We start from the raw sequence: 21,656 nt of genomic DNA on the forward strand, positions 1-21,656 counted from the left end.
ACCCAATTCTGTCCTTATGAAAGAAGACTTCACACCTACCTCCATTTAGGCCTCAGTCTGTACTTTCTAAATGACTTAGTTCTTTCTAGTTTATCTCTTAAACTAGAGATAGGCCAAAGACCCTGTGGCAAAGCATCCCATGATGGAACCTGAATCTACCCCCTCAAGCAACAGGATCTGCCCCAAACCAACAAGACCTCGTGTGATTGACCTCAAGACTATGATCAACCAGACCTTTACCACCCACCTGCATTGCCCACCTATGGTGTCTAAATGGGCTGTCTCTCAATTCAATAGGGGTCCCCAAATGTGAGGTGACAATCAGGTGGAAGCCAGTGGCACTGAGTAAAAAGATTCACCTGAGGCAGAACAAAGGAGAAGGGAGGCCATTGACTACACCACAAGGGAGCTGTGGGCAGGACAGCAGAGAGACTATCTACAATGAGTCAGTGGGTAGGGGCTGTTCTTAAAAGGGGGAAGATGAGGAGGTATGGCAACACATGGAATCTTCCCCTTTTTGGTAACTGTGAGTGGTTATAAGTAGTCCATTGGTCAGTTAAGGCCTATGGATATCTTGATGGGGGTTGCCTGATGGGCCTGTGTGTATTCAGCCAGGGGACCACTGTGAGCCCTTTCTATATTCCATCATTCAAGCCTGTTTGCCTAAAAGTGGCCTCTACACCACCAACATTTGCCCCACATTTTCCCTATATAAACCTAGAAGTATCTTCAGCACTTTGAAGACAGCCTTTGAGATGCTAGTCCACTGTTTTCCTGATGTTGGCCTCACAGAAATAAATTCTTTTGTTTCACCATCCACTCTGCCTTTGGATTTTTTTTTTTTTTGGATTTTGTCAGGGATGAGTGCTGAATCTGGTCTGTTTGGAACTCCTGGAGCCAGTTGTTCTTGCATCCCCATGCCCTGGGAACACTTAGAGTTATTTTTTCCCCTCATATTTTTTAAATGTGTGAATCATAGCCTCAGCTAGTACATTCATTTCCACCAGTATACCTTCCCATTTTCACCATTTCCCATGGTGAAAGTTTTAACAACAGTACTGCTACCTATGTTCCACCTATCACCAGTGATGAAATACTCACTGCTTGTTGAGTGGCAGGTGATCTAGTTCCTAAATGTCTCAGATCTGGCACCAACTATTGTAGATCAGGTACCCCAGGAAGCAGATTCCCAGACAGAGTTTGCAGTGCAATAAGATTGGTAGAAAGAGGTCAGGGGTCAATACCCATAGAAGAGGTAGAGGAAAAAAGATTGGGAGGAAGGAGAATTTAAGCTGTGTGTGGTTTTTAAAAATATTTTATTTATCTATTTGACAAAGAGAGAGAGAGAGAGAGCACAAGCAGGAGGAAGGGCAGGCAGAGGGAGAAGCATTGAGGCCAATGCTGGCCTCAATCCCAGGACCCTGGGATCATGACCTGAGACCAAGTCAGATGCTTAACTAACTAGGCCACCCAGGCGCCCCTTAGCTGTGTTTTAAAGTTAGTAGAAGTCTCAGCTGACTTGACAACTCTAAAGATAATTCTTTCAAGTTATCTATGGGTTGAAGTTAGATGATAAAAAACCTTTATACTCCTTCTGGAATAAGTCATTAGGTGTAGGGGGAGGGGGCGTGATCTTGGTCAGGGTAGCTCCTGCATCTGAGGCAATCATTGAAGACAGCCAAGAGCTGAGGGCTGTCAGCAATACTCCCAGAGACTAGCCATAAGTGGTGGGGAAAATTTTTTTTTCCTGAAGGAGGATCTAAGAGGCACATCACAGCATCCATCAAGTAGAATAGCAAAATATCTTTGATAGTTTCTAGATTTCCAGCTTCCAAAGAGTGCAGAACTGCCTCAAGATGGATGTGGTAAACAAAAGCAAATGTTGTTTAATGATCTATTAGGTTGAAGCATATGACATTGACATTTCTGTAGGCTAAATGAATATTAGCAATTTCATACTGTCCAACTTAATAGAATAAAAGGGAAAGGAACCTGCACTGGGCATGTGCTCATATTTGAATGTTTGTCCATTCTAAAATTACCTTTCAAATAACTTCACCTCCCACACAACCCTACATCCCACCCCCACCTTCCCTGTTTTGGTTATAGTCATTAAAAACCCTGTTACTAAAGCATCTGATGTTACCTACAGCCATTAGTAAAATAAAGCCTCATGAATGCAATGAGAACTTATCTAGTTCTATTCACTACATCCATTCCACCTCTGAGTCTTGAATCTTGTTCCTCTCCTCACTTGGAATGCTTCTCTCTCCATTGCCCCATGCCTTAACTAAACAGCACCCTTCCCCAAACCTACCTCCTCCTTATAGCCTCTTGATAACACCACATTCATCATAGCTTCCCTGAGTTGTTTTAGCGCTTAAGGCAAGTTCACCACAATCTAGGATTTTATCATGGTGCAATATGTCTTTTGGAAGGACTCTGAGTCATGGGTGATGTGGAAATGTTGGGGTTCAGAGCAAGTGGTCAAGAAAGAATTATTGAGACGTCTTCAGTGCAAAAAGGTGCTTTTATTAAAGCATGAGGATAGGACCAGTGGGCAAAAAGATTGGGACAGTGGGATTGTGAGGAGTAACTGATTACATATTTTCACGTTGAGACGGAATTAGGGGTAGCATAAGTCTCTAAGGAATTTAGAAGCAAGATTTCCAAGACACCGAGGGGCTAGCTGTTGTTGGGAAAAGGTCATTTGCTACTGTCCAGTAAAACCTTAGTGGTGAGACCCTTCATAAGTATATCAGTGGGCCTTATGCTTGGGGGATGATTGCTAACGTATATCTTGGGGGCAGAGATAAAGGAAGTTTCCAAAGGAATGTTTATATGTTAAAGGAGACTTATAGGATCCTAGAGGTTGGGATGATGTTAAGGTAAGATTGCCTTTTGCTCTTAGCAAAGTATTAACATCGAGGCAGTTGAGTTCCTAGAGGAAAGTCACTCTGCCAATCTCAAGGACTTGTCAGTGGGCGGTAAGGTGTAAGGAAATTTAATATTTTCTTTTGCCTTTGTTTCCCACAATGATGTGGACCACCTTTATTTTGCCAGATAGATGTGAGTTCCTCGGAGGCAGAAGTTTTAACATTTAAGTCCTGTTTTGCCCACATCCTTAGCATCAAAATGGAACTTCATTATTGACAATCAAGTGGATTTTAAAGACCTTTGAATATGTATATTTCCTACTTAACCTATTTTGACTATCCTTTCAAAGCTACATATACATAAATAAATCATTCGTGAGGACTCAAAAAGCTGAGGAATAGTTAGGAGCCTGTCAAAGTATTCTTGGAAGGTGTGAAAAAGGTGAGGTGAGAAGGAAAAACTGTAAATACTCAGAAAGCAGAGGCTATGAATTTGGCTTCCTGATTCTCTCTCCCAAAGAACTGTGTGCTTCCCTTAACACTTCTCAACATTTCTAATTACAATTGACCTTTAAACAACATGGATTTCAACTGTGCAGGTCCACTTATATGCGGATCTTTTGTATAAAACAATACATTACTGTAAGTGACTTTTCTTTTCCTTATGATTTTCTTAATAACATTTTCTTTTTCCAGCTTACTTTATGGTAAGATACAGTATATTATACATATAACATTGTCAAGGAGGAAGTCCTTCCTCTGCCCTGTGGTCCTTCTAGCTGGACTCTCAATCAAAATGACAAATGACAGATGAACAGAAAAGAAAATCCAACTTAATAAATGTACATATGGGGAATCCACACAGGCGTAAAATTCCAAAGACAATGAGGCAACATGAAACTTATATGAGCTAAAGAGAAGAGTAGGGATCAGGGAGGAAGGCCATTAGCAAGAAGGTGAAAGGAGATGTTTGGAAAAACAAGGTTGCCCTATGATGCACAAGTCTCTGTTAATAGCTCTCTTCCTTTCCCATGCAAATTTAGGCAGTTGAGGGGCCCGGAGAGAGCTTTTTCTGTGTCTGTGGGATTTTGATTACTTTTAACTCAAAATAATCTTTTTTTTTAAAGATTTTGTTTATTTATTCATGAGAGACACACAGAGAGAGGCAGAGACACAAGCAGAGGGAGAAGCAGGCTCCATCCAGGGAGCCCAATGCGGAACCGATCCCTGATCCCGGGATCAGGCCCTGAGCCAAAGGCAGGCGCTCAACTGCTGAGCCACCCAGGCGTCCCTCAAAATAATCTTTATGCTAAGTGGCCCATCTTGGGGCAGCCTGCTCTGGGCCCCTACAATAAACAAAACATGCATTAATCAACTGTAAGGCTTCTAGTCAAAAGTAGACTATTAGTTGAGTTTTTATAGAGTCAAGAATTATACGTGGATTTTTAACTCCATGTTAGGAGTTAGGATTGCTCCTAACCTCTGCATTGTTCAAGGATCAACTGAATCTGTTTATATCATTATTTAATTTGTTTCTGTCCCACTCCAACTAATTTATAAATTCCATGAGGGTAGAGACCATATTTGTTCTACTCACCATCACATTTCCAGTGCCTAAGACAGAATAGGCGCTCAACAAATATTGATTGAGATAAGTATTAAAAGCAGTAGTTTACTTTTTTAAAAGATTTTATTTATTTATGAGAGACACACACAGAGAGGGGCAGAGACATAGGCAGAGGGAGAAGCAGGCTCCATGCAGGGAGCCTGACATGGGACTCCATCCTGGGACTTCAGGATCAGGCCCCGAGCCGAAGGCGGTGCTAAACCTTTGAGCCACCTGGGCTGCCCTAAAAGCAGTAGTTTAACGACTACCATTTGGAAATGCCTTCAGCTCCAGGGGCTTCTAACCACCAACTCCTGCCCCCGGTCAATGCTCTAAGATGGTTTCTTTCACCGTATCATATTTTCTTATTTGGGAATACCCCTGATATACAAACATTGTCAACCCTTAACCCCTACTACAAGAACTCAGCCCTCCCTCTTCTGGGGGAAATGTTTAGCATAGATTTGTTTTCATTTAAGAGGTTCTCTATCCTGTGACTGAATCTACTACCTGGACCCACAACATCCACCCATAATATCATTAACTGCAGTAAAACAAGCCCATCTTCTGGCAACGACAACTCCAAATCGACACCACAAAGTCTTGAACCTCCCCCGCCACCCCGCAGAAAACATTTCTCCAGATTCTGCCCTGAAGATCTCCATGTAGACACATCTTCCCTAAACCACCACTTATGCTTGACTCCAATATTGAAAATGATTTCTTACATTTACTACTCAATACAGGGTTATCAAACCTATGAATTTATTCTCTTTGCTCTTCTCTCTGTAGGTTTCCCAACAGTTATCTCTTTTCTATGCTATTCTGGGTGTATGTGTGGGTGTGCGTGCGCGCGCACACGAGTGAGCACGCTGAATTGTGAAATGTGAAAGAGTTTATGGCATGGTGGAATAGAGAAAGAGTGTCAAAGAGAGAGAAGATGAAAGATCACTTCAATATCTTTTTATTCTGCACTTACAAGTTTTCTATTGCTGCATTACAAATCACCCCAACGTTAATGGTTTAAAATAATACCGATCATTTATTTTGCTCACAAATCTGAAATTTAGGCAGGCCTTGGCAGGGGCCTTTGTATCTGCCCTGCATGGCATCAGCTGGGGCAGCTTGAGGAAGGGCTGGAGGATCCACTTCCAAGATGGCTCATTCACACATGACAAGTCAGTGCTGGCTGCCAGCTGGGAGCTCAGCTAGGGCTGAGGGTTGCAGGGAGGTAGGGCTGTTGGATTCCTCATAGCACAGTGGCTGAGTTCCAAGAGTGAGCGTCCCAAACCTAAATGGATTATGTTTGGTTATTATTAAAGAATTCAGCTGAAAATCCCAAGTATTGCCTGATCCTTTCTCTGATTTTCATTTACAACCACCTTATTTCAATAAAATATTTGAGGCAGAAGCTCCCTTTATTTAAGATAAATACTGTAACCTTAAAACACAATTCTCTACACTCTGGGTTCTGAGAGATGGTCTACATTTTTGAGGGGGGAAAAGGTATGCGCACAGTTGGTGTGCTTGTGCATTAGCATGCTGTGTGTGAAGACATACGTACACGCCTGTGTATTTTTACATGTGTATATGTTATGTTTATGCATATGTGTCTATGTGTGTCTGCATATGGGAGTGTGTGTATATATATGTGTGTCTACCTATGTTGGTGAGACTATGTGTGGCATGTAGCTTCTGTGAGGATATCAATCATTATTGGGAGATCTCCAGTGACTTGAAGAATTGCTGCAAGACCAAATGATGACATGATACGTTTGAAAAGAAAATTTCGTGTTATGTGCACATTCAACAGACCTCAAATATAATTCTTTTTAAGCTACACATATGTTAGCACAAGTCATAGCATTTTCTCCAAGTGGCCTCTTGGTTTACAAAACTGAATAGAAGGGCTTACCTGAACCATTATCTTTTAAATGCTGTAGCTTCAAAAGTCCTGATAAAATACAAGAGATACTGTAGAGGAATCCATTGAATTGCCCTCACCAGTTATGATTCATGTCATAATACTTGTACCTAGGACAATCTGAGGAATACTTCTGAAATGATTCATTTGTTCCTAGTTCAAATGAACAAAGAATGCAAAGAATTTTTACCTTTCTTTTTTAAACGAAAGACTTAGGGGATCCCTGGGTGGCTCAGCGGTTTTGCCTGCCTTTGGCCTGGGGCGTGATCCTGGGGTCCTGGGTCCTGCATCAGGCTCCCTGCGTGGAGCCTGCTTCTCCCTCTGCCTGTGTCTCTGCCTCTCTCTCTCTCTCTCTCTCTCATGAATAAATAAATAAAATCTTTAAAAATGAATGAATTAATGAATTAATGAATTAATGAATGAAAGACTTAATGTTTTGAAAGAATGGACGCAAACACCACTCCAACCCTGGTATCTAATCATGCTAAACCTTATTTCTATGGTGGTGGGCCATTTACAAGCATTGTCTTTGCTTATTTTTGTTATGTATATACATTCACCTTTCTTGGTGTATAATTCTATAATTTTTGACAAAATGCATAGAGCTGTGTAATTGCCCTCAAAATCAGCATAAAGAAAAGCTCCCTCACCCCCAATACTACTTTGACTTGCCTCTTTATAGTCAAACATTCCTGTTCCCCTAACTCCTAGTAACCACTTACCTGTTCTCCTTTCCTATAGTTTTGCCTTTTCCAGAATGTCATAGAGATAAGATTTTACCATGTGAGACCTTTTGGGTCTGGCCTCCTTCACTTCGAAAAATGCATTTGAGATATGTATGTATCTCTAGTTTGCTCATCTTCATTCTGGAGTAAGATTTCATTTTATGAATGTACCACTGTTGGTTTATCCATTTGCCTGTTGAACAATGTTTGGGATTATTTCTAGTTTGGTGTTATTGTGAATAAATCTGCCATAAACGTCCATGTGCAGGTTTTGTGTGGGAACCTAAGTTTATATTTCTCTAGAGTAAATAGTAAATATTTAGGAGTGGGATTACTGGGTCATGTAGTTAACTGGTTAACTGTATGTTTGACTTTATAAGAAAATGCTAAGCTGTTTTCTGGAGTGACTGTACCACTTTGCATTTCCATCAAGAATGTATATTCTAGTTGTTCTATATCTACACTAATACTTTGTATTGTCAGTATTTTTTACTTTAGCCATTTTAATAGGTGTATAGTAGTATCTCATTGTAACTAAGGATGATCATCGTGTCTTTATCCAGTTTCTTTGGTGAAGAACTATTTAAACTTTTTGCCTACTTGTGAGGAGTTGTATGCTTTCTTATTATTGAATTTTGTGAGTTCATTGCTTATTATTCATCAGATATCTGATTTGCAAATATTTTCTTCAGTCTATAACTTGTCTTATTCTCTTAACGGTGTCTTACAAAGCAAAAGTTATAATTTTCACAAAATCTGATTTATAAATTTCTATTTTATGTATCAGTGCCTTTGGTTCATATCTAAGAACTCATTTCCTAATATAAGGTCACAAATATTTTCTATGTTTCATCTAAAAGTTTTATAGTTTAATATTCATATTTATGACTAATGTTTAGTTAATTTTTGTATTAGGTATGAGGTGTAAGATAAAGTTCATTTTTTTAAGATTTTATTTATTTATTCATGAGAGAGAGAGAGAGGCACAGAGACACAGGCAGAGGGAGAAGCAGGCTCCATGCAGGGAGCTTGAGGTGGGACTCGATCCCGGGTCTCCAGGATCAGGCGCACTAAACCGCTGAGCCACCCGGGCTGCCCGATAAAGTTCATTTTTATGTCTAGGATGTCCAATTGTTCTAGTAACATTTGCTAGTAAGATTATCCTTTCTACATTTAATTATCTTTGTATCAATTAACCATTTTGAGTGGGTCTATTTCTGGAATGTTTACCCTGTCCCATTAATCCATGCATCTATCTTTTTTATAATACCACACTGACTTGATAACTGTAGCTTTATAGTAAGTCTTGAAATCAAGAGTGTGAGTCCCTCAACTTTCTCTTTCTTTCTCTTTTTAAAATATTTTATTTATTTATTTGAGAGAGAGAGCAAAGGTGGAAGGAGGGGCGAAGGGAGAGAGAGAAGCAGATCCCAGCATCATGACCTGAGCTGAAAGCAGATGCTCAACTAACTGTGCCACCCAGGTGCCCCATCAACTTTATCTATCTTTTTCAAAATTGTTTCACTTATTCATGTTTCCTTATAATTCGATTAAACCTTAGAATTAGTTTTAGATATCTATAAGAAGTCTGGCTGAAAATTTCATTGTGATTGTGTTAAATCTGTAGATCAATGTGGGGAAAAAGAGACATCTTTAACAATAGTGAATCTTCTGACCCATGACTGTGGTGTATTTTTCCATGAATTTAGGTCTTATTCGATTTTTTCATCATTGTTTTGTAGTTTTCAATGTCATATACTATTCATATCTTCTAGGTTTATCAGTAAATATTTTATTTTTATTGTAGCTATTTTAAATGGTATGCCTTTTAAAAATTGAAGTTTTGTTTTGTTTTTTAAGATTCAGGCAGTGTTTATTGGGGGCTTTTACTCGAACACCAGGGAGGCACCAGGAGCAGATGTCCCAGCTGGCTCCCTGAACAAAGTCCTGCAGTTTGTAAAGGGGTTGAGGCAAAAAAAAAAAAAAAAAAAAAGGGAGTTTTAGTAATTCATTATTAATACATGGGAATACATTACATTTTTATATATTATACTTGCCTCCTGAAATCTTGTAAATTCATTAACTACTTCCAGGAGCTTTGATTTATATGATGTATCTTATTTTTTAAAAGATTTTATTTATTTATTCATGAGAGACACACAGAGAGAGGCAGAGACATAGTCAGAGGGAGAAGCAGGTTCCTTGCGGGGAGCCTGATGGGGGACTCGATCCCAGGAGCCTGGGATCATGGCCTGAGCCAAAGGCAGATGCTCAACCACTGAGCCACCCAGGCATCCCTATATGATGCATTTCAATTGTTTTTTTTATAACCTTGAAAAACATTTTTATACATTCAAATTTCCTTTAGATTTACCCATATTTTTGCCATTTTTTTGCTCTTCTCTCCTTTTAGCATCTCGTATCTTTCCATCTGAGATCACTTTCCTTCAGCTTGAAGTATACACTTCATACTTTATCCTTTATACTTTTTCCTAATGGAAAGCTTTCTCAGTTTCTTTTTTTTAAGATTTTATTTATTTATTTATTCATGAGAGACACACAGAGAGAGGCAGAGATACAGGCAGAGGGAGAAGCAGGCTCCATGCAGGGAGTCCGATGTGGAACCCTATCCCCAGTCTCCAGGATCACGCCCTGGGCTGAAGGCGGCCCTAAACCGCTGAGCCACCCAGGCTTCCCACTTTGTCAGTTTCTTAATATAAAAGTGTATCCACGGGAAGGGAAAAATAAAAGTGCATTTTTTACAGAGGACATTATGGTCCATGTAGAAAAACCAAAAGAATGACAAAACAACTCCTGGAATTAATAAGTGAACGTAGCAAAGTTGTAAGATTTAAGGGTAATACACAGAAGTCAATCCCTCTCCTATATGCCAGCAATGAAGAAGTAGAATTTGAAATTAATATGATTTCATTTACATTAGCAACCCCCAAATTAAATATTTAGGTATAAATCTAACAAAATATGTACAAGATCTATACGAGAAAATTACAAAGATCTAATGAATGAAATTAAAGAAGAACTAAATAAATGGAGAGAGAGTCTGTATTCATAGATAAGAAGACTCACTATTGTCAAGATGTCATTTCCTTTCAACTTGGTCTATAGATTTAGTTCAAACCCAATCAAAATCCCAGCAAGTTATTTTGTAGACATTGAGAAACTAATTCTGAAGTTTGTATAGACAGACAATAAATACAGAATAACCAATACAATATTGAGGGAGCAGAACAAAGTTGGAAGACTGGCACTATGTGACTTTAAGACTTACTATGAAATTACAATAATCAAGACAATGTGATACTGGCAAAAGACAAACAAATAAACCCATGGAACAGAATAGAGAGTCCAGAAATAAACCCACATAAGTCTAGTCAACAAATCTTTGACAGAGGAGAAAAGGCAATAGAACACCTGGATATCCACATGCAGAAAAATGAATCTAGACAGACTTTACATCCTTCACAAAAATTAACTCAAAATGAATCACAGACCTAAATGTAAAATGCAAAACTATAAAATTCCTAAAGGAGAGCTGTGATACTGTGACTTATAAGAAATACATATTTGGTGATTCAGATGACCAAACTATATTTCTCATACATATTTGGTCTTTGTCCACAGTTCCTGGTTCATAGGTCCCAAAACCCTTGGAGTTTCTCATGAGAAGAGCAATAAAGGTGCCTTTTGTTATGTTAATGAGGCGACTCTCAGGAAGCCCTTAGGTCACCTAAGGATGGGAGGGGGCTGGTTGCCGGGAGAACCAATCACAGGATTAGAGGGTTGGTACTTTCAGTCTCACCCCACCTAACCCCCACCTCCACAGAGAGGAGAGGGATGGCAAATTGGGTTTAATTGCTGAGATATTAATTTATTTTTTAATTTTTTTTTATTTATTAGAGAAAGAACATGAGCAGAGGGAGAGGCAGAGGGAAAAGCAGGCTTCTCGCTCAGCAGGGAGCCTGATGCCAGACTCAATCCCAGGATCCTGAGATCATGACTCTAGCCAAAGGCAGATGCTTAATTGACTGAGCCACCCAGGCACCCCAAGATATTAATTTTTTAATAAATTTAAGAACAGCTTTATTTTCTCTCCTCTCCCTAGAGCAACTAAAGCCATCTAAAAGGGGTGTGGTCTGGGAAACATTGGGCACCAGGAGTCCTAGTTCCCTTCATTGTCTGCATCAGGTGCTAAGAGGCCTGGGAGTGCTGGGGGCAGAGGCAGAGTCAAGGTAAAGGGTGTGAAAGGTGTGAGGGGACTCTAAGAGTGGGCACGGGGTGGCCAGCCTGAGATGGAGCCTGTGGTGTCTTCTCTGCCCCATCAGTGTCTATGTCCATAGACTCATCCTGTTGCTCCAAGTCCATCCCTGACAGCTTCTTGTCCTTGACTTTGCTTCCCATCCTACCATTCTTCCAGCCACTGCTGCCTGACTTCTGGCCCCTGTGGGGACCCTTGTTCCTTTGCATGTCGTTATCTTCCCTGTGTCCCTGCATGTCAGGCACAGAGGCCACCAGGTCCTTCAAGAAGTCAAACTGCTGGGGTGCCTGGATGGCTCGGCTCAGTCAGTTAAGCATCTTTCAGCTCAGATCATGATCTCAGGGTTGTGGGATTGAGCCCCGTGTTGGGCTCCACACTCAGCTCCAGGTCTGCTTGTCCTTTTCTATCCCTCTCTGCACCTTCCCCCATGTTGGTGCTCTCTCTCTCTCTCTCTCTCTCTCTCAAATAAATAAATAAAATCTTTTTTTTAAAAAAAAAAAAGAAGTCAAACTGCTTCTCCAGCTCACTGTGATGCTTCAGGTGGGATGTAGTCATGGTTTGGTGCTTCAGGACTGGGTCACCTGGCAGGCCTTCTTCAACAGCAACTCCAGGAAGAGCTCAAGCAGGAACTTGAGCACCAGGAGATGATGATACGTACAGCTGCTGCCACTTTCCCAATTTCTTCATCAGTTTGTATGATCTTTTTGATCCGCCCCAGCAGGAACCACATGCTATACTTCTTGCTCAGCATCAATTTAATCAGTCATGACTATATAATGAAGCCTCCACAAAACCCCAAAAGGACAGGGTTCAGAGTTTTCAGGTTGGTAAACATGTAGAAATTCTGGGAGAGTAGCACACTTGGAGAAGGCATGGAAGCTCTGTGCCCCTTCCTCACACTTTGCCTATGTATCTCTTCGATCTGGCTATTTCTGACTTCTATCCTTTTAGGAGAAATCAGTGATCTAGTAAGTGAAATGTTGCTTTGAGTTCTGTGAACTGGTTTAACAAATTAATTGAACCCAAGGAGGAGGTCATGGAAACCTCCAGTCTGTAGTCTGTCTGTCAGAAGCACAGGTAACAACCTGGGCTTGCACCTGGCATCTGAAAGGTGGGGGGGGGGGGGGGGGGAGACAGTCTTATAAGACTAAAATGTTAACCTGTGGAATCTGGTGCGATCTCCAGGAAAATGGTGTCAAAATTGAGTTGAATTGTTAAGATACCTACTTGGTGTCTGGAGCATTGCTTGGTGGTGTGGGAAACCACCCCCACCTCCCCACATTAAAATTGGGTGCGCAGACCAAAAAATAGCATAGGAAAATACCTAGATGATCTTAAGTATGGTGATGACTTTTTAAGATACAACACCAAAGGCACAATATGTATGAAAGAAAAAATTGATAAGCTGGAATTCACTAAAATTAAAAACTTCTGCTGAAAGATAGTGTCAAGAGATTGAGAAGACAAGCCACAGACTGGGAGAAAATATTTGCAGAAGACACATCTGGTAAAGGACAGCTATCCAAAATACATAAATCACTCTGAAAATGCAACAAGTAGAAAACAAACAACTCAATTAAAATGGACCAAAAATCCTTAACAGAACCTTCACCAAAGATGATACACAGATGGCAAATAAGCATATGAAAGGATGCCACACTTCACATGTCATCAAATAAATGCAGATTAAAACAAAAGTGAATTACTACTACACATCATTTTCGAATGACCAATACCCAGAACACTGACAACACCAAATGTTGGTGAGGTCGTGGAGCAACAGGAACTCACATTCATTGCTGGTGGGGGCACAAAGTGGTATAGCCACTTTGAAAAACAGTTTAGTAGTTTCTTACAAAACTAAACATACTCTCACCATATATCCATCAACCTTGGTATTTATGCAAAGGAGCTGAAAATTTATGTACACATAAAACCCTGCACATGGATGTTTATAGCAGCTCTATTTATAATGCAGGAGCGTGGATGGAAGCCACCAAGATGTCCTTCAGTAGGTGAATGAATAAATAAATTGCGGTACATCCAGGCAATGGACTATCATTCAGCACTAAAAAGAAGTAAGCTACTAAGCCATGAAAAGATATGGAAGAAATGGGGATCCCTGGGTGGCGCAGCGGTTTGGCGCCTGCCTTTGGCCCAGGGCGCGATCCTGGAGACCCGGGATCGAATCCCACGTTGGGCTCCCGGTGAGCCTGCTTCTCCCTCCGCCTGTGTCTCTGCCTCTCTCTCTCTCTGTGACTATCATAAATAAATAAAAAATTAAAAAAAAAAAAGATATGGAAGAAATGTATATTAAATGCATATTACTAAGCGAAAGAAACCAATCTGAAAAGTCTACATACTATATGATTCCAACTCTGTGTATTCTGGAAAAGGCAAAAATATGGATAGTAAAAGATCATTAGTTGCCAGAGGTTTGAGGTTGGGTGGGTTGTGGGCCAGAGAGCGTAAGGATGAATAGGTGGAGCACAGAAAAATGTTAGGGCAGTGAGAATATTCTATATGATATTATAATGATGGATACATGTCATTACATATTTGTTTAAGCCCATAGAATGTACAACGCCAAGAATGAACTCTAATATAAATTATGAACTCATGATGATGATGATGTGTCATTGTAGATTCATCAATTTTAAAAAATATGCCACTTTGGTGTGGGGTGTTAATAATAAAGGATGCTATGTATGTAGGGGGCAAGGAATATATGAGAAATCTCTGTAGCTTCTCTCCAATTTTCCTATGAATCTTACACTGCTCTAAAGAAACAAAGTCTTAACTTTAAAAGTGTATCCATTTTTCCCTCAGTCTTCAAAGATACTTTCTCTGTGTACAGTTCTTATGAGTAGTTAGGGAAGTAACTAGTTTCTTTCAATATGGTGAAGATATTATTCACTCCTCTACCTTCCATTGCTGCTGTTGAAGTGTCAACTCTTGGTCTAAATGCCATTCCTTTGAATAGCATCTTTTATCCTGGTCCATTTTTTTTTTGGTTTTCCTTTTGTCTTTGCTATTCTACATTTTCATTCTGATGAATATAGGTGGGATTTTCTTTTAGTTCTCTCATTTGAAGTTGGGGGACTTCTAGAATTGTGGATTATGTATTTCATTACTTCCAAAAATTAATAGCAGTTATATATTTATTCCCTCTCTACCATCTTTTTGGAATTCTAATTAAATTATTGTTAGACTCCTTTATTCTATCCCCTATGTCTCTTAATCTGTCTTTTGTATTTTCCATCCTTTATTTTCTCTGTGACACCTTCGGGATAACTTTCTGACTTATCTTCAAATTCACCCAATTATCTTCTTATTCATGAATAAGCTATTGGTTTTATGGATTAATCCATAATATATCTGTCTATATCTATACATGCATGCAGATATAGCCATCCATATTCATATTCATATCTATATCTATTTGTTTATATACATGTATTCATTTCTATAAGTTTTAACTGGTTCTTTTCCAAATCTGATGTCACTTTATTTTATTTTTTATTTTTTATTTTTTTATTTATGATAGTCACACAGAGAGAGAGAGAGAGAGAGAGGCAGAGACATAGGCAGAGGGAGAAGCAGGCTCCATGCACTGGGATCCCGACGTGGGACTCGATCCCGGGTCTCCAGGATGGCGCCCTGGGCCAAAGGCAGGCACCAAACCACTGCGCCACCCAGGGATCCCCTGATGTCACTTTATAAGGTTTTCTGTTTGCAAAAATATTTTAAGTTCTTTATTTATTTATTTATTTATTTATTTTTAAGATTTTATTTATTTATTCATGAGAGACACATGAATGTCTCTCATGTGGGACTCTGGGATCGCACCCTGGGCCAAATGCAGGTGCTAAACCGCTGAGCCACCCAGGGATCCCCTTACCCAATAATTCTGTATGTGGAGTCTTAGTGGATCTCTCTGTTGTCTATTATCTCTGCTTGTTCTCATGCACAGTATTTTTTTCTTGTGTGAATGATACTGTTTGCTGTTAAATATCTTTGAAAATGTAGTTATACAGGGGCACCTGGGTGGCTCAGTTGGTTGAGCATCCAACTTTTGGTTTTGGCTCAGGTCATGATCTCAGAGTTGTGAGACTGAGCCCCACAGCAGAAACCTGTTAAGATTCTCTTTCTCCTTCTGCCCCTCTCCCTTCCCCCTCTAAAATAAATAAGCAAACAATAAAATTAAATTTAAAAATGTATTTATAGGAATAATTTGAGTATTATGAACGATGCAAAAATATACAAAAGAAAATACATATCTAAAAAAAAAAGAAAATACATATCTGCTTAAACCAAATATATAAGGACACTATCTGTTCAAGATCACTTCAAACTAAATTCAATGCTTGAGGGTTTTGACCTTGTATTGTTTTCCCCTTTGGCATTCCATAAGATGTCAATTTCAGCTAAAAATATACCCAAAGGCCAATTCACTTGTACTTCACCCTGACCCTAATAGTATAGCCCTTTGGGATTTCTGCTTATAATAGTGATGGTCTCCTTTTAGACTCTCCACCTTAGACAAGCCATGTCACCCTAGCTGTTAAAACTAAAGTTCTAATTTTTTCAGGTTGACAAAGGTCTTCAGTGGCCTCTGGGCTCCCTTTACCAATCCGGGTTCTTACTTTCCTTTAAAGTTTGCCCTAGAAATTCCTCACTATCTTGTCAGCTTTTCAGTGCTTTAAAAAAAAACATTTTATTTTTGCATTTTATCCATAACTTGTAGTTGCTTTTCTGCAAATGGTTGGTCCAAATAACTTACCCTGCCATTACTAGAAATGGAAATCAATTAATAATGTTTACAAGAAAAGTCCCATTCCAGATTGGAACTGTATAATTCCTGATGTGACATGGCTGTAATAGATATTTTTATTTATTTTCACTTTATTATTGTGGGGAGGGGTTACCCATTCCAGTTTCTGCACACAACTATTTTATTTTAGGGGAAGAAAATGAAATATTCAGTAGGAGTCTGTCTTTTGGCGTCAGCAATGAACAGATTCTCTTCCCCATCTGTTAGTGGGGGAGGGTCAAAACATTTTCTTTTTCTCTATCATTTTCTCTTTTCAGATGTATTTATACAATTTTACAATTTCCTTTATGTTGCAGAATATTTGTTAGCAATTCTCAAAGTGACCTTTATTATTTTGTGCTTACAAGTCTTTATTATTTTTCCTGCTTTTCTCTTATTTGTATGAGGATGAGAATCAGGGTTTGTAAGTTACTTATTTTGGGTTTTTCTGGGTGGGAGGAGAGAGTGAGTGAGGGGAAACTATCTTTTGTCCTGTCTTACTTGAACTCTTGTCCTATTATTCTATTTTCCTATATTTAACATTTAAAAATTCACTTTCTTTATTTTTTCTGGGCAATGTATAAAGTGCTGATACAGAAATTTCTCTGTTTTAAGGTAATGGGATTGGATTCAGAAAAATTTTCTAAATAAATAAGAGAGGATTATAAGAAGTTTCGAAGAAACTACAAGTCAGACTTTTTGCAACAACTGGATTATCTCATCTATTAATAAATCCAACTTCATCAAGCAATAACTTGCTGTTCTCTCATTATAATCAATGTTTAAAGTGTTCCTAGTCATGTCATTCATGAGTCACCACTATTGGAAGCTGCACCCTACCTAAGGGTTTTGTGAAGAAGGGAGACTCCACCCTTATATACTTACACTGAGTGAGCCAGAAGTTGATGTTTGAGAAGAAAAAATAAAAGATAAGTAACAAGCCAAAATACAATAACAGAAGCTGATAAAAACTGAGAGATACCAAACAGAGCAGAAAAGATAAGTTTAAAGAAATTAAAATTAATAACTATTTGAGATTATTAAAAACTATCACTTCATTACAAGATATATATGTCTATAAATAACCTAGGACCTCCAGTTTTCCAAATGAGATATTGTAGCTTCAATGTAGATGCTGTTGACTTCCCCTAAATTCAGTGATCCTTTGTTCTGAATCACATTCTCATCATCTCATTCCATCACAGGGTCATTGAGAAATCTGCTGTAAGAGGTGTCATGAGAAAAAAAAAACAATCTGGTCAAATAAGACTGGGAAACACCAAATTAAACAAAATCAATCAGTTTTCTCTACTGTATAATTCCTGAGGCTTCAGCATGGTAATACGCATGATGAATCTCTAAGAAGGAAGCTGGTATGTAGTGGTTCCTATTTACTGAGCATGTATTGAACAGGTATTATGTGGAATACACTTTGAGAAATGTGGATTTTAGGTATAGACTGAGAAATTTTAAAAAGAGGAAGAGGGAGAGCAAATCTATTTATTCTTCCTGTTGGAAGTTGCATTACAAGTGAAGCCCTTAGAATCTTTATCTTATTTCCTAATATTGGTGAAATATTTATCATCCTTAGACAACAGACACTGAGAAGTCAAGTAACTTATTGAAGATCATACATCTGTAAATGGCAGAACTAGGATTTGAGTCAAGAAGTCCTTGACTCATACCCTTGACAGTATATTTTTTTTGTGTAAGAAGAAAAAAAAATCTTGGTGTTTCCATTCCTTTTCAAATAATAACAATTCTTTTAAGAAAATGTGCACAAACACATAAATCCACACAGGTCACTGACACTCTGATGGATGAAACATCTGTGCAGCCAGGGTTGGGTTGAATTTTACAAAATGTGTTTGGGTGTTTGTCCTGTAAAGACACTTTGATTAATTGGCCTAGCACACAGGTACAATTTAAAAGGCTCTAACCTTCCACCTTGCCCAACAGGAATGAGAAAAATGCCTGTGGCATTCATTAAGTACACTAGTCTGCATGGTTTCCCCTATCATCCAGAGGGAGGGGGGCCCAGTTTCACTAGCAGCATCTCCCTCCTTCCTGCCTGTTGCTCATGCATTCACTATTCTTCACGTCCCTTCCTTGGATTCGAATCCAAGTTTCTGTTTTTTGAAGTGATTATCAAGGCAAAAATTTATTGGTGGAATTCCTATGTGGTTCATGTAGGACGTGAGATTTACAGAGAATTTGACATGTACCGAGTCTCATTCCTTTTGAATGATACACTAGACATGCCCAGAGATGTTTCAGATTGTTCCAGGAGCATACATACCAGGATTCGTTAGGGCATGATGTGTATCTGTGCATCCAGGTTAAAATGGTGTGTGTCTTCTCAAGTCTGATGTCTTTCCCAGGAAGATGGTGCTCCTTGGATGCTCTGCATGGTGACATGCACAGGACTCCTTCCAGGGCTTTAACAACTCACTATTAAGTAGACCAGAAAGCAGATTTTAAAGAAAGTACCAAAAAACACCCCACAAGTAAGTAAGAGGATCAAGTAAACAAAACATAGAGCCCCAATATGACAAACAAAAGTCTTTTTAATGTTCATGAATTTGTAATGACATGGAGAAGCATTCATGACATAACTTACTCATTTAGCAAAACTTATTTAGCTTATATATATCAGGCTCTGCTTTAAGGATCATGGTGGGGCTTACATTCTGGTGGAGGGACAGATGTCAACAGGTGTCAGGTGATGACAGATGTGTCTCATCTATTGAGGTTCTACAGAGGCTGGAATCTCTCTCCACTTCAATGTTACTGACACCAAACACAATTGGCCTCTTCCATTTTCCCTAGCCTGCTGTTCAAACACTATCATTTTCTCAGTGTGTCATAATGAAGAAAATGTTAGGAAGTCCTGCCAAAGGAAACTAAACAGGTAATATGACAAATTACTGATATGATGGAAACTAAATCAGGGTCATGAGAAGAATAATAGCAATGTGATTTTATGTGTCTGGTAAAGAATATTCTTTCCATAGAGGTAATTTTTTTTTTTCCATAGAGGTAATTTTTAAGCAAAGATCAGAATGAATGTGAGGAAACAAGCCACTTAGGATATTTATTTTTTTAATATTTTATTTATTTATTTGAGAGAGAGAGTGATGGAGAGAGAGAGAGAGAGCACAAGTGGGGACAGGCAGAGGGAGAAGCAGACTCCCTGCTGAGCAGAGAGCCCAATGCAGGTCTCGATCCCAGGACTCTGAGATCATGGCCTGAACCCAAGGCAGACACTTAACCGACTGAACCACCCAGGCACCCCACCATTTGGATATTTACAGGAAGAGCCTTCCAGGAGAGGGAAGAACAAGTGCAAGTGCCCCGAGGAACAAGCGTGTTTGGCATGCTAGAGGAACACTAAGGAAGCCAGAATGTTTAAAGCGGAGTAAACGAGGGAGAGTGAAAGAAAAATGATATAGATGTAGACAGGATATGGCTCTAATATCCTTTGGACAGAGGGACCATAAACTAGAAGGAGGTTATGCACACTTAGCAAACTAGGGTTGAAAGATGCTAAGCCTTCAGATAAAGCATGAACTCCCCAGATCACTATAATATTCACCTAGATCAGTATCTTTGTGTTATATACTTGCTTCAATAACAGGTATTCAAGTTTGTAATCCATGCTGTATGATATGTATATGCACAAACAGTGGTTACTACCAGGTAATTTTTAATATCTTTTAAAATTATTTATTTATTTATTTATTTATTTATTTATTTATTTATTTATGAGACACACAGAGAGAGGCAGAGGGAGAAACACACTCCTTGCAGGGAGCTCGATGTGGGACTCGATCCCAGGACCCCAGGATCATGACCTGAGCCAAAGGCAGATGCTCAACCACTGAGTCACCCAGGTGCCCCGGTAATATTTCATTTCTTTTTGAAAGGTTTATTTCTCAAATTCTCTCTCTACAAAGGGCATGTGATTTTTTTACAATAAAAAAATTAACTTGGTTTTGAAAGAATTGAGTAGAAGTCTACTCCAAGAGGAAAAGGCAATTCAGGATTCCATGCCAAAACTCTGTATCCAGTAGAAGTCCTTGTAATAAAGGTGGTCACAGATGTAGTTCTATTCAGGCCAAGGCAGCTTGAGAGGGAGAAGAAGTGAGGCCAATAGGAGTGAGGTATTTCTAGGCTCAAGTCCAGCCAGAACTGGTGGCCTCTCCCTGTGGTCTCAACATAGGCCCCTCTGAGTCAAACAACTGCCTTGTCTCAAGGGAAGCACCACATTTCACAGGGCAGTTGACAGGCTCAGAGGCCAGGAAGACGAACAGCAGCCAGGCTCATCTTGTGAAAATGCAAACCAATCCTCATTGCCTGCTCAAAATTATCCTATGGCTTCCCATCTATTGTGTCTATGATAAAATCCAAACTTTTCCGCAGTTTACAAAATCACGCATGATCTGGCCCTTGCTTAACCTCTGTGGTATAATCTTCCATTCTCCCTCTTGCATCTTTACACCCTAAGGACATTTGCTTCTTCTTTCCACCTTTTGCAGGTTAGGTTCTCCTGGTAATAAACCCTGAGGCAGAATTTAGCAGGCAGGATGCTAAGGAGGGATCAACATCTGTGGGAGGTTGGGAGGTTGAGGGCTCAAGCAGGCGTGGGCAGAGGGAGAAAAGTCCAGGCCACCATGCCAGCCCACCAGAAGCCTCAGGCAACCTTAGGGGGTGATCTGAAGGTAGAATGGCCCTTCAGATTTGTTCCCACTTGAGACAAAAAAGCTAGACCTTTATACCACTGCCTTTGTTAGATACTGGTGTATGGGCCACCCTATCAGGAGCATGGCCTTGAGTGACATGGTTCTCTACAGTGAAGGCTGCCCTGTAGGTGTTGGCTGACACCTGAAGACTGTTTGCAGACAGCACTCCCAGCAGCTAAGGCAACAAGATCTTCCTTAAAGGGGGATCTTATGGGTTGAATTGTGTCCACCAAAAAAGATTTGTTGTAGTCCCAGCCCCTAGTACCTCAGAATGTGACTTGACGTGGAGGTAATCAAGTTAAAGTGAGGTCATGATACTGGGCTCTAATCCAAATAACTTTTGTCTTTATAAAAAGGGGAGATATGGACACAGAGACAAACACACACAGAGAGAAGACAATGTAAAGAAACACATGAAAAACACTGTGAAAATGAAGGATTGGGGTGATGCACGTACAAGCCAGGGAACCCCAGATTATCAGCAAAGCACCAGAAGCTAGCAAAGATGCTTGGGACAGATTCTCCTTCACAGCCTCAGAAGGAAACAACCCTGCCAACACCTTGATCTTGGACTGCCAGCCTCTAGAACTGTAAGACAATACATTTCTAATATCTCAAGCCACCCAATTTGTGGTACTTTGTTACCACACCCTGAGAAACTAATACAGGGAGCTTTGGGCAGCAAGTAACTATG

At 39.6% G+C, this 21,656-nt stretch overlaps 1 pseudogene; it reads right to left on the reverse strand.

Moving 5' to 3' along the window:
- Nucleotides 1–11,269: 11,269 nt before the first annotated feature.
- LOC112929963 (dr1-associated corepressor-like) lies at nucleotides 11,270–12,137 on the reverse strand (annotated as a pseudogene).
- Between the last annotated feature and the right edge of the window lie 9,519 nt (nucleotides 12,138–21,656).

This window comes from Vulpes vulpes, chromosome X (genome assembly GCF_048418805.1).
Source record: "Vulpes vulpes isolate BD-2025 chromosome X, VulVul3, whole genome shotgun sequence".
Lineage (NCBI taxonomy): Eukaryota > Metazoa > Chordata > Mammalia > Carnivora > Canidae > Vulpes > Vulpes vulpes.